This window comes from Coloeus monedula (genome assembly GCF_965178545.1).
Source record: "Coloeus monedula genome assembly, chromosome: 35".
Taxonomy (NCBI): domain Eukaryota; kingdom Metazoa; phylum Chordata; class Aves; order Passeriformes; family Corvidae; genus Coloeus; species Coloeus monedula.
Genome location: NC_138815.1, coordinates 341838 through 357418, shown reverse-complemented (window position 1 = coordinate 357418; position 15581 = coordinate 341838).

The following is a 15581-nucleotide window of genomic DNA, read 5'->3' as shown; positions in this document are numbered from 1 at the left end:
CTCTTTTGATGCAAGCACATGCTCCCAGGTGTGTTCAGCAGCTGTAGCTCAGTGTTGATGCAAAGCTTTTGTGTTCCTCATGGAACCAAGGAGCCATTGTGACACTGCAGGGGCTCATGGGATCAAGGAGACAATTGTGACAGTACAGAACCTCCTAGAAACAAGGCTCCATGGTGACACCATGGGGAATCATGGAATCAAGGAGCCCATTGAGACACAGCCAGGCCGCAGGGAACCAATGGTCCATTGTTACACTGCGGATTCAAGAAGACCATGGGGACACCACGGAACCTCATGGAACCATACGTCCATTGGGACACAGCAGGGCCTCATGGACACAAGGGGACCATTGTGGCAAAGCAGGGCCTCATGGAAGTATGGAGAGCATTGTGACAGTAAGGAAACTCATGGAACCAAGGCGACCAGCGGGACACAATGGAACCACATGGAACCAAGGCTCCATGATGACTTTGTAGGGCCTCATGGCGCACAGGATCCATTGTGACACAGCAGGACCTCGTGGAACCAAGGAGCCTTTGGGATACTCCAGATACGCATGGAAGCCAGGGTGCACTGAGACACAGCGGGGCCTTGTTGGAACCAAAGACACCTCTGCAAAAAGCAGGGGAGCTCCTAGAACCAAGGAGTCCTTTGTTACAATAGAAAACCTATGGAACCAAGAGGCCATTGTGACACAGCGGGGCCTCATGGAACCAATTGTCCATTATGACAATGCGGATCGAAGGAGACCATGGTGACATTGCGGAATCTCATGGAAGCAAGGAGCCATTGTGACCCAGTGGGGCCTCATGGAATCAAGGAGACCATTGTGACACAGGTGATGCACATGAAGCCAAGGAGCCATTGTGACACTTTGGGCTTCTTCCCTTCAGCTCTGCAGCTGGCTGTCCCAGCCCACTGCACCATGTGCCACCTGCTCTCCTCAGGGCTCTGCCTGCACACAGGCCCAGGAGAAGTTTTCCTGTTTGTAGGGAAAGAATGGAAAAGCCTGACATGGTTTCCTAAACAACAAACCCCACATGCTCAGTCCAAGCTGCCTGCAATGCTGTCCCCTTTCTACAAGAGACACTGTGAGCAGGAATGATCTGTGGGAGCAGAATTGTCGCAGTCTTTCCACTGAGTTCTCTGTCCCTGTCCTTTCCCTGCCTCTCTGTTGCAGATGGAAGCTGCTGGTGCCATTCTCAGCTTGAAGCCCTCTTTTGATGCAAGCATATAGTCCCAGGTGTGTTCAGCAGCTGTAGCTCAGTGTTGATGCAAAGCTTTTGTGTTCCTCATGGAACCAAGGAGCCATTGTGACACTGCAGGGGCTCATGGGATCAAGGAGACAATTGTGACAGTACAGAACCTCCTAGAAACAAGGCTCCATGGTGACACCATGGGGAATCATGGAATCAAGGAGCCCATTGAGACACAGCCAGGCCGCAGGGAACCAATGGTCCATTGTTACACTGCGGATTCAAGAAGACCATGGGGACAGCACGGAACCTCATGGAACCATACGTCCATTGGGACACAGCAGGGCCTCATGGACACAAGGGGACCATTGTGGCAAAGCAGGGCCTCATGGAAGTATGGAGAGCATTGTGACATTGTGGGGAATCATGGAAGCATGGAGAGCATTGTGACACTAAGGAAACTCATGGAACCGAGGCGACCACTGGGACACAATGGAACCACATGGAACCAAGGCTCCATGATGACTTTGTAGGGCCTCATGGCGCACAGGATCCATTGTGACACAGCAGGACCTCGTGGAACCAAGGAGCCTTTGGGATACTCCAGATACGCATGGAAGCCAGGGTGCACTGAGACACAGCGGGGCCTTGTTGGAACCAAAGACACCTCTGCAAAAAGCAGGGGAGCTCCTAGAACCAAGGAGTCCATTGTTACAATAGAAAACCTATGGAACCAAGAGGCCATTGTGACACAGCGGGGCCTCATGGAACCAATTGTCCATTATGACAATGCGGATCGAAGGAGACCATGGTGACATTGCGGAATCTCATGGAAGCAAGGAGCCATTGTGACCCAGTGGGGCCTCATGGAATCAAGGAGACCATTGTGACACAGGTGATGCACATGAAGCCAAGGAGCCATTGTGACACTTTGGGCTTCTTCCCTTCAGCTCTGCAGCTGGCTGTCCCAGCCCACTGCACCATGTGCCACGTGCTCTCCTCAGGGCTCTGCCTGCACACAGGCCCAGGAGAAGTTTTCCTGTTTGTAGGGAAAGAATGGAAAAGCCTGACATGGTTTCCTAAACAACAAACCCCACATGCTCAGTCCAAGCTGCCTGCAATGCTGTCCCCTTTCTACAAGAGACACTGTGAGCAGGAATGATCTGTGGGAGCAGAATTGTCGCAGTCTTTCCACTGAGTTCTCTGTCCCTGTCCTTTCCCTGCCTCTCTGTTGCAGATGGAAGCTGCTGGTGCCATTCTCAGCTTGAAGCCCTCTTTTGATGCAAGCATATAGTCCCAGGTGTGTTCAGCAGCTGTAGCTCAGTGTTGATGCAAAGCTTTTGTGTTCCTCATGGAACCAAGGAGCCATTGTGACACTGCAGGGGCTCATGGGATCAAGGAGACAATTGTGACAGTACAGAACCTCCTAGAAACAAGGCTCCATGGTGACACCATGGGGAATCATGGAATCAAGGAGCCCATTGAGACACAGCCAGGCCGCAGGGAACCAATGGTCCATTGTTACACTGCGGATTCAAGAAGACCATGGGGACAGCACGGAACCTCATGGAACCATACGTCCATTGGGACACAGCAGCGCCTCATGGACACAAGGGGACCATTGTGGCAAAGCAGGGCCTCATGGAAGTATGGAGAGCATTGTGACATTGTGGGGAATCATGGAAGCATGGAGAGCATTGTGACACTAAGGAAACTCATGGAACCGAGGCGACCACTGGGACACAATGGAACCACATGGAACCAAGGCTCCATGATGACTTTGTAGGGCCTCATGGTGCACAGGATCCATTGTGACACAGCAGGACCTCGTGGAACCAAGGAGTCTTTGTGATACTCCAGATGCGCGTGGAACCAAGGAGCCTTTGGGATACTCCAGATGCGCATGGAAGCCAGGGTGCACTGAGACACAGCTGGACCTTGTTGGAACCAAAGACACCTGTGCAAAAAGCAGGGGAGCTCATACAACCAAGGAGTCCATTGTTACAATAGAAAACCTATGGAACCAAGGGGCCATTGTGACACAGCGGGGCCGCATGGAACCAATTGTCCATTATGACAATGCGGATCGAAGGAGACCATGGTGACACTGCGGAATCTCATGGAAGCAAGGAGCCATTGTGACCCAGTGGGGCCTCATGGAATCAAGGAGACCATTGTGACACAGGTGATGCACATGAAGCCAAGGAGCCATTGTGACACTTTGGGCTTCTTCCCTTCAGCTCTGCAGCTGGCTGTCCCAGCCCACTGCACCATGTGCCACGTGCTCTCCTCAGGGCTCTGCCTGCACACAGGCCCAGGAGAAGTTTTCCTGTTTGTAGGGAAAGAATGGAAAAGCCTGACATGGTTTCCTAAACAACAAACCCCACATGCTCAGTCCAGGCTGCCCGCAATGATGTCCCCTTTCTACAAGGGACACTGTGAGCAGGAATGATCTGTGGGAGCAGAATTCTCGCAGTCTTTCCACTGAATTCTCTGTCCCTGTCCTTTCCCTGGCTCTCTGTTGCAGATGGAAGCTGCTGGTGCCATTCTCAGCTTGAAGCCCTCTTTTGATGCAAGCACATGCTCCCAGGTGTGTTCAGCAGCTGTAGCTCAGTGTTGATGCAAAGCTTTTGTGTTCCTCATGGAACCAAGGAGCCATTGTGACACTGCAGGGGCTCATGGGATCAAGGAGACAATTGTGACAGTACAGAACCTCCTAGAAACAAGGCTCCATGGTGACACCATGGGGAATCATGGAATCAAGGAGCCCATTGAGACACAGCCAGGCCGCAGGGAACCAATGGTCCATTGTTACACTGCGGATTCAAGAAGACCATGGGGACAGCACGGAACCTCATGGAACCATACGTCCATTGGGACACAGCAGGGCCTCATGGACACAAGGGGACCATTGTGGCAAAGCAGGGCCTCATGGAAGTATGGAGAGCATTGTGACAGTAAGGAAACTCATGGAACCAAGGCGACCAGCGGGACACAATGGAACCACATGGAACCAAGGCTCCATGATGACTTTGTAGGGCCTCATGGCGCACAGGATCCATTGTGACACAGCAGGACCTCGTGGAACCAAGGAGCCTTTGGGATACTCCAGATACGCATGGAAGCCAGGGTGCACTGAGACACAGCGGGGCCTTGTTGGAACCAAAGACACCTCTGCAAAAAGCAGGGGAGCTCCTAGAACCAAGGAGTCCTTTGTTACAATAGAAAACCTATGGAACCAAGAGGCCATTGTGACACAGCGGGGCCTCATGGAACCAATTGTCCATTATGACAATGCGGATCGAAGGAGACCATGGTGACATTGCGGAATCTCATGGAAGCAAGGAGCCATTGTGACCCAGTGGGGCCTCATGGAATCAAGGAGACCATTGTGACACAGGTGATGCACATGAAGCCAAGGAGCCATTGTGACACTTTGGGCTTCTTCCCTTCAGCTCTGCAGCTGGCTGTCCCAGCCCACTGCACCATGTGCCACCTGCTCTCCTCAGGGCTCTGCCTGCACACAGGCCCAGGAGAAGTTTTCCTGTTTGTAGGGAAAGAATGGAAAAGCCTGACATGGTTTCCTAAACAACAAACCCCACATGCTCAGTCCAGGCTGCCTGCAATGATGTCCCCTTTCTACAAGGGACACTGTGAGCAGGAATGATCTGTGGGAGCAGAATTCTCGCAGTCTTTCCACTGAATTCTCTGTCCCTGTCCTTTCCCTGCCTCTCTGTTGCAGATGGAAGCTGCTGGTGCCATTCTCAGCTTGAAGCCCTCTTTTGATGCAAGCACATGCTCCCAGGTGTGTTCCGCAGCTGTAGCTCAGTGTTGATGCAAAGCTTTTGTGTTCCTCATGGAACCAAGGAGCCATTGTGACACTGCAGGGGCTCATGGGATCAAGGAGACAATTGTGACAGTACAGAACCTCCTAGAAACAAGGCTCCATGGTGACACCATGGGGAATCATGGAATCAAGGAGCCCATTGAGACACAGCCAGGCCGCAGGGAACCAATGGTCCATTGTTACACTGCGGATTCAAGAAGACCATGGGGACAGCACGGAACCTCATGGAACCATACGTCCATTGGGACACAGCAGCGCCTCATGGACACAAGGGGACCATTGTGGCAAAGCAGGGCCTCATGGAAGTATGGAGAGCATTGTGACATTGTGGGGAATCATGGAAGCATGGAGAGCATTGTGACACTAAGGAAACTCATGGAACCGAGGCGACCACTGGGACACAATGGAACCACATGGAACCAAGGCTCCATGATGACTTTGTAGGGCCTCATGGCGCACAGGATCCATTGTGACACAGCAGGACCTCGTGGAACCAAGGAGCCTTTGGGATACTCCAGATACGCATGGAAGCCAGGGTGCACTGAGACACAGCGGGGCCTTGTTGGAACCAAAGACACCTCTGCAAAAAGCAGGGGAGCTCCTAGAACCAAGGAGTCCATTGTTACAATAGAAAACCTATGGAACCAAGAGGCCATTGTGACACAGCGGGGCCTCATGGAACCAATTGTCCATTATGACAATGCGGATCGAAGGAGACCATGGTGACATTGCGGAATCTCATGGAAGCAAGGAGCCATTGTGACCCAGTGGGGCCTCATGGAATCAAGGAGACCATTGTGACACAGGTGATGCACATGAAGCCAAGGAGCCATTGTGACACTTTGGGCTTCTTCCCTTCAGCTCTGCAGCTGGCTGTCCCAGCCCACTGCACCATGTGCCACGTGCTCTCCTCAGGGCTCTGCCTGCACACAGGCCCAGGAGAAGTTTTCCTGTTTGTAAGGAAAGAATGGAAAAGCCTGACATGGTTTCCTAAACAACAAACCCCACATGCTCACTCCAGGCTGCCTGCAATGATGTCCCCTTTCTACAAGGGACACTGTGAGCAGGAATGATCTGTGGGAGCAGAATTCTCGCAGTCTTTCCACTGAATTCTCTGTCCCTGTCCTTTCCCTGCCTCTCTGTTGCAGATGGAAGCTGCTGGTGCCATTCTCAGCTTGAAGCCCTCTTTTGATGCAAGCACATGCTCCCAGGTGTGTTCCGCAGCTGTAGCTCAGTGTTGATGCAAAGCTTTTGTGTTCCTCACGGAACCAAGGAGCCATTGTGACACTGCAGGGGCTCATGGGATGAAGGAGACAATTGTGACAGTACAGAACCTCCTAGAAACAAGGCTCCATGGTGACACCATGGGGAATCATGGAATCAAGGAGCCCATTGAGACACAGCCAGGCCGCAGGGAACCAATGGTCCATTGTTACACTGCGGATTCAAGAAGACCATGGGGACACCACGGAACCTCATGGAACCATACGTCCATTGGGACACAGCAGGGCCTCATGGACACAAGGGGACCATTGTGGCAAAGCAGGGCCTCATGGAAGTATGGAGAGCATTGTGACATTGTGGGGAATCATGGAAGCATGGAGAGCATTGTGACACTAAGGAAACTCATGGAACCGAGGCGACCACTGGGACACAATGGAACCACATGGAACCAAGGCTCCATGATGACTTTGTAGGGCCTCATGGCGCACAGGATCCATTGTGACACAGCAGGACCTCGTGGAACCAAGGAGCCTTTGGGATACTCCAGATACGCATGGAAGCCAGGGTGCACTGAGACACAGCGGGGCCTTGTTGGAACCAAAGACACCTCTGCAAAAAGCAGGGGAGCTCCTAGAACCAAGGAGTCCATTGTTACAATAGAAAACCTATGGAACCAAGAGGCCATTGTGACACAGCGGGGCCTCATGGAACCAATTGTCCATTATGACAATGCGGATCGAAGGAGACCATGGTGACATTGCGGAATCTCATGGAAGCAAGGAGCCATTGTGACCCAGTGGGGCCTCATGGAATCAAGGAGACCATTGTGACACAGGTGATGCACATGAAGCCAAGGAGCCATTGTGACACTTTGGGCTTCTTCCCTTCAGCTCTGCAGCTGGCTGTCCCAGCCCACTGCACCATGTGCCACGTGCTCTCCTCAGGGCTCTGCCTGCACACAGGCCCAGGAGAAGTTTTCCTGTTTGTAGGGAAAGAATGGAAAAGCCTGACATGGTTTCCTAAACAACAAACCCCACATGCTCAGTCCAAGCTGCCTGCAATGCTGTCCCCTTTCTACAAGAGACACTGTGAGCAGGAATGATCTGTGGGAGCAGAATTGTCGCAGTCTTTCCACTGAGTTCTCTGTCCCTGTCCTTTCCCTGCCTCTCTGTTGCAGATGGAAGCTGCTGGTGCCATTCTCAGCTTGAAGCCCTCTTTTGATGCAAGCATATAGTCCCAGGTGTGTTCAGCAGCTGTAGCTCAGTGTTGATGCAAAGCTTTTGTGTTCCTCATGGAACCAAGGAGCCATTGTGACACTGCAGGGGCTCATGGGATGAAGGAGACAATTGTGACAGTACAGAACCTCCTAGAAACAAGGCTCCATGGTGACACCATGGGGAATCATGGAATCAAGGAGCCCATTGAGACACAGCCAGGCCGCAGGGAACCAATGGTCCATTGTTACACTGCGGATTCAAGAAGACCATGGGGACACCACGGAACCTCATGGAACCATACGTCCATTGGGACACAGCAGCGCCTCATGGACACAAGGGGACCATTGTGGCAAAGCAGGGCCTCATGGAAGTATGGAGAGCATTGTGACATTGTGGGGAATCATGGAAGCATGGAGAGCATTGTGACACTAAGGAAACTCATGGAACCGAGGCGACCACTGGGACACAATGGAACCACATGGAACCAAGGCTCCATGATGACTTTGTAGGGCCTCATGGTGCACAGGATCCATTGTGACACAGCAGGACCTCGTGGAACCAAGGAGTCTTTGTGATACTCCAGATGCGCGTGGAACCAAGGAGCCTTTGGGATACTCCAGATGCGCATGGAAGCCAGGGTGCACTGAGACACAGCGGGGCCTTGTTGGAACCAAAGACACCTCTGCAAAAAGCAGGGGAGCTCATACAACCAAGGAGTCCATTGTTACAATAGAAAACCTATGGAACCAAGGGGCCATTGTGACACAGCGGGGCCGCATGGAACCAATTGTCCATTATGACAATGCGGATCGAAGGAGACCATGGTGACACTGCGGAATCTCATGGAAGCAAGGAGCCATTGTGACCCAGTGGGGCCTCATGGAATCAAGGAGACCATTGTGACACAGGTGATGCACATGAAGCCAAGGAGCCATTGTGACACTTTGGGCTTCTTCCCTTCAGCTCTGCAGCTGGCTGTCCCAGCCCACTGCACCATGTGCCACGTGCTCTCCTCAGGGCTCTGCCTGCACACAGGCCCAGGAGAAGTTTTCCTGTTTGTAGGGAAAGAATGGAAAAGCCTGACATGGTTTCCTAAACAACAAACCCCACATGCTCAGTCCAGGCTGCCCGCAATGATGTCCCCTTTCTACAAGGGACACTGTGAGCAGGAATGATCTGTGGGAGCAGAATTCTCGCAGTCTTTCCACTGAATTCTCTGTCCCTGTCCTTTCCCTGCCTCTCTGTTGCAGATGGAAGCTGCTGGTGCCATTCTCAGCTTGAAGCCCTCTTTTGATGCAAGCACATGCTCCCAGGTGTGTTCAGCAGCTGTAGCTCAGTGTTGATGCAAAGCTTTTGTGTTCCTCATGGAACCAAGGAGCCATTGTGACACTGCAGGGGCTCATGGGATCAAGGAGACAATTGTGACAGTACAGAACCTCCTAGAAACAAGGCTCCATGGTGACACCATGGGGAATCATGGAATCAAGGAGCCCATTGAGACACAGCCAGGCCGCAGGGAACCAATGGTCCATTGTTACACTGCGGATTCAAGAAGACCATGGGGACAGCACGGAACCTCATGGAACCATACGTCCATTGGGACACAGCAGGGCCTCATGGACACAAGGGGACCATTGTGGCAAAGCAGGGCCTCATGGAAGTATGGAGAGCATTGTGACAGTAAGGAAACTCATGGAACCAAGGCGACCAGCGGGACACAATGGAACCACATGGAACCAAGGCTCCATGATGACTTTGTAGGGCCTCATGGCGCACAGGATCCATTGTGACACAGCAGGACCTCGTGGAACCAAGGAGCCTTTGTGATACTCCAGATACGCATGGAAGCCAGGGTGCACTGAGACACAGCGGGGCCTTGTTGGAACCAAAGACACCTCTGCAAAAAGCAGGGGAGCTCCTAGAACCAAGGAGTGCATTGTTACAATAGAAAACCTATGGAACCAAGAGGCCATTGTGACACAGCGGGGCCTCATGGAACCAATTGTCCATTATGACAATGCGGATCGAAGGAGACCATGGTGACATTGCGGAATCTCATGGAAGCAAGGAGCCATTGTGACCCAGTGGGGCCTCATGGAATCAAGGAGACCATTGTGACACAGGTGATGCACATGAAGCCAAGGAGCCATTGTGACACTTTGGGCTTCTTCCCTTCAGCTCTGCAGCTGGCTGTCCCAGCCCACTGCACCATGTGCCACGTGCTCTCCTCAGGGCTCTGCCTGCACACAGGCCCAGGAGAAGTTTTCCTGTTTGTAGGGAAAGAATGGAAAAGCCTGACATGGTTTCCTAAACAACAAACCCCACATGCTCAGTCCAGGCTGCCTGCAATGATGTCCCCTTTCTACAAGGGACACTGTGAGCAGGAATGATCTGTGGGAGCAGAATTCTCGCAGTCTTTCCACTGAATTCTCTGTCCCTGTCCTTTCCCTGCCTCTCTGTTGCAGATGGAAGCTGCTGGTGCCATTCTCAGCTTGAAGCCCTCTTTTGATGCAAGCACATGCTCCCAGGTGTGTTCCGCAGCTGTAGCTCAGTGTTGATGCAAAGCTTTTGTGTTCCTCATGGAACCAAGGAGCCATTGTGACACTGCAGGGGCTCATGGGATCAAGGAGACAATTGTGACAGTACAGAACCTCCTAGAAACAAGGCTCCATGGTGACACCATGGGGAATCATGGAATCAAGGAGCCCATTGAGACACAGCCAGGCCGCAGGGAACCAATGGTCCATTGTTACACTGCGGATTCAAGAAGACCATGGGGACAGCACGGAACCTCATGGAACCATACGTCCATTGGGACACAGCAGCGCCTCATGGACACAAGGGGACCATTGTGGCAAAGCAGGGCCTCATGGAAGTATGGAGAGCATTGTGACATTGTGGGGAATCATGGAAGCATGGAGAGCATTGTGACACTAAGGAAACTCATGGAACCGAGGCGACCACTGGGACACAATGGAACCACATGGAACCAAGGCTCCATGATGACTTTGTAGGGCCTCATGGCGCACAGGATCCATTGTGACACAGCAGGACCTCGTGGAACCAAGGAGCCTTTGTGATACTCCAGATACGCATGGAAGCCAGGGTGCACTGAGACACAGCGGGGCCTTGTTGGAACCAAAGACACCTCTGCAAAAAGCAGGGGAGCTCCTAGAACCAAGGAGTCCATTGTTACAATAGAAAAGCTATGGAACCAAGAGGCCATTGTGACACAGCGGGGCCTCATGGAACCAATTGTCCATTATGACAATGCGGATCGAAGGAGACCATGGTGACATTGCGGAATCTCATGGAAGCAAGGAGCCATTGTGACCCAGTGGGGCCTCATGGAATCAAGGAGACCATTGTGACACAGGTGATGCACATGAAGCCAAGGAGCCATTGTGACACTTTGGGCTTCTTCCCTTCAGCTCTGCAGCTGGCTGTCCCAGCCCACTGCACCATGTGCCACGTGCTCTCCTCAGGGCTCTGCCTGCACACAGGCCCAGGAGAAGTTTTCCTGTTTGTAAGGAAAGAATGGAAAAGCCTGACATGGTTTCCTAAACAACAAACCCCACATGCTCACTCCAGGCTGCCTGCAATGATGTCCCCTTTCTACAAGGGACACTGTGAGCAGGAATGATCTGTGGGAGCAGAATTCTCGCAGTCTTTCCACTGAATTCTCTGTCCCTGTCCTTTCCCTGCCTCTCTGTTGCAGATGGAAGCTGCTGGTGCCATTCTCAGCTTGAAGCCCTCTTTTGATGCAAGCACATGCTCCCAGGTGTGTTCCGCAGCTGTAGCTCAGTGTTGATGCAAAGCTTTTGTGTTCCTCACGGAACCAAGGAGCCATTGTGACACTGCAGGGGCTCATGGGATGAAGGAGACAATTGTGACAGTACAGAACCTCCTAGAAACAAGGCTCCATGGTGACACCATGGGGAATCATGGAATCAAGGAGCCCATTGAGACACAGCCAGGCCGCAGGGAACCAATGGTCCATTGTTACACTGCGGATTCAAGAAGACCATGGGGACACCACGGAACCTCATGGAACCATACGTCCATTGGGACACAGCAGGGCCTCATGGACACAAGGGGACCATTGTGGCAAAGCAGGGCCTCATGGAAGTATGGAGAGCATTGTGACATTGTGGGGAATCATGGAAGCATGGAGAGCATTGTGACACTAAGGAAACTCATGGAACCGAGGCGACCACTGGGACACAATGGAACCACATGGAACCAAGGCTCCATGATGACTTTGTAGGGCCTCATGGCGCACAGGATCCATTGTGACACAGCAGGACCTCGTGGAACCAAGGAGCCTTTGGGATACTCCAGATACGCATGGAAGCCAGGGTGCACTGAGACACAGCGGGGCCTTGTTGGAACCAAAGACACCTCTGCAAAAAGCAGGGGAGCTCCTAGAACCAAGGAGTCCATTGTTACAATAGAAAACCTATGGAACCAAGAGGCCATTGTGACACAGCGGGGCCTCATGGAACCAATTGTCCATTATGACAATGCGGATCGAAGGAGACCATGGTGACATTGCGGAATCTCATGGAAGCAAGGAGCCATTGTGACCCAGTGGGGCCTCATGGAATCAAGGAGACCATTGTGACACAGGTGATGCACATGAAGCCAAGGAGCCATTGTGACACTTTGGGCTTCTTCCCTTCAGCTCTGCAGCTGGCTGTCCCAGCCCACTGCACCATGTGCCACGTGCTCTCCTCAGGGCTCTGCCTGCACACAGGCCCAGGAGAAGTTTTCCTGTTTGTAGGGAAAGAATGGAAAAGCCTGACATGGTTTCCTAAACAACAAACCCCACATGCTCAGTCCAAGCTGCCTGCAATGCTGTCCCCTTTCTACAAGAGACACTGTGAGCAGGAATGATCTGTGGGAGCAGAATTGTCGCAGTCTTTCCACTGAGTTCTCTGTCCCTGTCCTTTCCCTGCCTCTCTGTTGCAGATGGAAGCTGCTGGTGCCATTCTCAGCTTGAAGCCCTCTTTTGATGCAAGCATATAGTCCCAGGTGTGTTCAGCAGCTGTAGCTCAGTGTTGATGCAAAGCTTTTGTGTTCCTCATGGAACCAAGGAGCCATTGTGACACTGCAGGGGCTCATGGGATGAAGGAGACAATTGTGACAGTACAGAACCTCCTAGAAACAAGGCTCCATGGTGACACCATGGGGAATCATGGAATCAAGGAGCCCATTGAGACACAGCCAGGCCGCAGGGAACCAATGGTCCATTGTTACACTGCGGATTCAAGAAGACCATGGGGACACCACGGAACCTCATGGAACCATACGTCCATTGGGACACAGCAGCGCCTCATGGACACAAGGGGACCATTGTGGCAAAGCAGGGCCTCATGGAAGTATGGAGAGCATTGTGACATTGTGGGGAATCATGGAAGCATGGAGAGCATTGTGACACTAAGGAAACTCATGGAACCGAGGCGACCACTGGGACACAATGGAACCACATGGAACCAAGGCTCCATGATGACTTTGTAGGGCCTCATGGTGCACAGGATCCATTGTGACACAGCAGGACCTCGTGGAACCAAGGAGTCTTTGTGATACTCCAGATGCGCGTGGAACCAAGGAGCCTTTGGGATACTCCAGATGCGCATGGAAGCCAGGGTGCACTGAGACACAGCGGGGCCTTGTTGGAACCAAAGACACCTCTGCAAAAAGCAGGGGAGCTCATACAACCAAGGAGTCCATTGTTACAATAGAAAACCTATGGAACCAAGGGGCCATTGTGACACAGCGGGGCCGCATGGAACCAATTGTCCATTATGACAATGCGGATCGAAGGAGACCATGGTGACACTGCGGAATCTCATGGAAGCAAGGAGCCATTGTGACCCAGTGGGGCCTCATGGAATCAAGGAGACCATTGTGACACAGGTGATGCACATGAAGCCAAGGAGCCATTGTGACACTTTGGGCTTCTTCCCTTCAGCTCTGCAGCTGGCTGTCCCAGCCCACTGCACCATGTGCCACGTGCTCTCCTCAGGGCTCTGCCTGCACACAGGCCCAGGAGAAGTTTTCCTGTTTGTAGGGAAAGAATGGAAAAGCCTGACATGGTTTCCTAAACAACAAACCCCACATGCTCAGTCCAGGCTGCCCGCAATGATGTCCCCTTTCTACAAGGGACACTGTGAGCAGGAATGATCTGTGGGAGCAGAATTCTCGCAGTCTTTCCACTGAATTCTCTGTCCCTGTCCTTTCCCTGCCTCTCTGTTGCAGATGGAAGCTGCTGGTGCCATTCTCAGCTTGAAGCCCTCTTTTGATGCAAGCACATGCTCCCAGGTGTGTTCAGCAGCTGTAGCTCAGTGTTGATGCAAAGCTTTTGTGTTCCTCATGGAACCAAGGAGCCATTGTGACACTGCAGGGGCTCATGGGATCAAGGAGACAATTGTGACAGTACAGAACCTCCTAGAAACAAGGCTCCATGGTGACACCATGGGGAATCATGGAATCAAGGAGCCCATTGAGACACAGCCAGGCCGCAGGGAACCAATGGTCCATTGTTACACTGCGGATTCAAGAAGACCATGGGGACAGCACGGAACCTCATGGAACCATACGTCCATTGGGACACAGCAGGGCCTCATGGACACAAGGGGACCATTGTGGCAAAGCAGGGCCTCATGGAAGTATGGAGAGCATTGTGACAGTAAGGAAACTCATGGAACCAAGGCGACCAGCGGGACACAATGGAACCACATGGAACCAAGGCTCCATGATGACTTTGTAGGGCCTCATGGCGCACAGGATCCATTGTGACACAGCAGGACCTCGTGGAACCAAGGAGCCTTTGTGATACTCCAGATACGCATGGAAGCCAGGGTGCACTGAGACACAGCGGGGCCTTGTTGGAACCAAAGACACCTCTGCAAAAAGCAGGGGAGCTCCTAGAACCAAGGAGTGCATTGTTACAATAGAAAACCTATGGAACCAAGAGGCCATTGTGACACAGCGGGGCCTCATGGAACCAATTGTCCATTATGACAATGCGGATCGAAGGAGACCATGGTGACATTGCGGAATCTCATGGAAGCAAGGAGCCATTGTGACCCAGTGGGGCCTCATGGAATCAAGGAGACCATTGTGACACAGGTGATGCACATGAAGCCAAGGAGCCATTGTGACACTTTGGGCTTCTTCCCTTCAGCTCTGCAGCTGGCTGTCCCAGCCCACTGCACCATGTGCCACGTGCTCTCCTCAGGGCTCTGCCTGCACACAGGCCCAGGAGAAGTTTTCCTGTTTGTAGGGAAAGAATGGAAAAGCCTGACATGGTTTCCTAAACAACAAACCCCACATGCTCAGTCCAGGCTGCCTGCAATGATGTCCCCTTTCTACAAGGGACACTGTGAGCAGGAATGATCTGTGGGAGCAGAATTCTCGCAGTCTTTCCACTGAATTCTCTGTCCCTGTCCTTTCCCTGCCTCTCTGTTGCAGATGGAAGCTGCTGGTGCCATTCTCAGCTTGAAGCCCTCTTTTGATGCAAGCACATGCTCCCAGGTGTGTTCCGCAGCTGTAGCTCAGTGTTGATGCAAAGCTTTTGTGTTCCTCATGGAACCAAGGAGCCATTGTGACACTGCAGGGGCTCATGGGATCAAGGAGACAATTGTGACAGTACAGAACCTCCTAGAAACAAGGCTCCATGGTGACACCATGGGGAATCATGGAATCAAGGAGCCCATTGAGACACAGCCAGGCCGCAGGGAACCAATGGTCCATTGTTACACTGCGGATTCAAGAAGACCATGGGGACAGCACGGAACCTCATGGAACCATACGTCCATTGGGACACAGCAGCGCCTCATGGACACAAGGGGACCATTGTGGCAAAGCAGGGCCTCATGGAAGTATGGAGAGCATTGTGACATTGTGGGGAATCATGGAAGCATGGAGAGCATTGTGACACTAAGGAAACTCATGGAACCGAGGCGACCACTGGGACACAATGGAACCACATGGAACCAAGGCTCCATGATGACTTTGTAGGGCCTCATGGCGCACAGGATCCATTGTGACACAGCAGGACCTCGTGGAACCAAGGAGCCTTTGTGATACTCC